The sequence below is a fragment of the Octodon degus genome, unplaced genomic scaffold, assembly GCF_000260255.1.
Source record: "Octodon degus isolate 3935 unplaced genomic scaffold, OctDeg1.0 scaffold00102, whole genome shotgun sequence".
Classification (NCBI taxonomy): Eukaryota; Metazoa; Chordata; class Mammalia; order Rodentia; family Octodontidae; genus Octodon; species Octodon degus.
This window is the reverse complement of record NW_004524678.1, coordinates 8458256-8460276: the sequence shown is the minus strand read 5'-3', so window position 1 is coordinate 8460276 and position 2021 is coordinate 8458256.

Sequence of the window (2021 nt, the reverse complement as noted above, 5' to 3'; positions counted from 1 at the left end):
AAAAAATAATTTTATTGAGAAATAGCAATTAGTTTCAAAACCGATTAGTAGGGTAGTTTCAAGAATTAATACATTGCATATTATTGTCTTTTTAAAAGTTATTCATAGTACAAGATACAAACAAGATATCCTGTCCACAAACACTATTAGTATAAATCTCTCTATTCATTGAATTAACAGAATGTAGCTGTATGTCTACCCTATTTTGAATATTCAGACACACAATGGTCCTTCATTTGTATCCCCTTTTATGTCTAGCTTTGTGAGAGATGGGTATTCCATCATCATTTAAATATTGTAGGTCTGTGAATTCAGCAAAATATTCCAATGTAGTACAGTAGTCCATAATAGTACTGGGTTAACCATAGGACTGGCAATGTCAGCAATGGCTGTGACTCATCCACATGGCTGACCCTGACAAAGGATCTACAAAATGCAGTACAGGGTTTCATGGTAAATCCTGAGGGGATTTGACTGACCTTGTCAGATACAAAAGTTATGTTTCTTGTTATTTAGGTCTTGCTTTATCTTGGTCTTAACCATCCACTGGAAAAGTATAAAAACAAAGTATAAAAAGTAAAGCCATATTAATATGCTGATCTGTAAAAGGCTCAAGTCAACAACTTCTGAAATCAGTATTTCTAATTTATAAAAAATTTGATTTTGATAGTTTTAAAAGTGTCTTGGGCCGGGGAGATGGCTCAGTGGAATAAGCACTTCTCTAGCAAGTGCAAGGGCCTGAGTTCAATCCCTGGTTCCGAAAAAAAAAAAAAAAGTGTCTTATTGTTATTATAGCCTCAGTGTGATTGTGTGCCCTCAAAGTTCCTATGTTGAAATCCTAGCACTGAAGATGAAGGTATTAGAAAAGGGCATTGGAAGTTACTTAATTTTTGACAGATGAATGCTCATGAATGCATTAGCACATCTGTAAAACACGTTCCAGAGAGTTCTCCAGCCCTGTTTCCAACATAGAAAATATTAGAAGTCTACAGTCTACCATGCTGGCACTCTGATCTCAGATTTCTGGATTCCAAGGTGGATTTAAATATATTTCTGCAGTTTTTAAGCAACCTAGTATACGTTACCTGGTTATTGCATTCCAGACCAATTAAAATATTTATCAAACATTTTATTCATTCCCATTACTTCCACAATAGTAAATATGAAGGATTATGCTACAGAAGGAGAAGAGTCAAGCAGTTGAGCTAAATGTATTATAAAGTACTGTACTATTTGAGACACACAGTAAGTGTCTGTGTTACTGATCTGCTTCATTTTTGCATAAGTAGTGGGCTTTGCCCATAGAGAGCTCTGGCTTCTTCCATAAGCTTCTGGAAAATCTCTAGCACCTCAGTACAGGGCTTTTGGTTTGACTTAAAAATGTCAACAGTGTGGATCTAACCATGCTAGAAAGCCAAACAATGTGGTACAGGTCTTAGGGCTAGTACCAGCAGGCAATCTGTGGACTTATAAACAACTGTATGGGTAGTCCATTTGTCGAAGATATCCATACAGTGAAGCCCTGATAAAACCCCTGAACATGGAAGATAATTTCTGCTGTTTTGCAATCCCTTCAGTATGTGTTGTCACATTGATGCTGGAAGAAAAACACATCCTGATTCCATGTGGAGAGAAAAATAAAATATATGGTATCCAATTTCTCCTGGCCTTTTATTTTTTGTGTTTCTTCTTTTGGCTCATTTTAATGTATGCTCATCCATATGATAAGCCTCAAAAATAAATGCAATACTTTTTCATAAATTCTATAAGTCCATACAATGAATTGGCAAATTTAAAAGTGGTTTGGGGATCTCAGAATTTGCAGTTGGTATCAGAAGTGGGGATAGTCTTGGGAACTCTTAATTCTAACTTTGTACTTCATTCAAATTTCTGCAATTTCTATCCCACACTCCTACAAACCTAATAAACCTTATATAATTTGGAGACACTGAAACATAAAATGAGGATGATCTTAAAATTATAGTTAAAAGATTGACTTAAAACCAATTTTTAACTGCCTA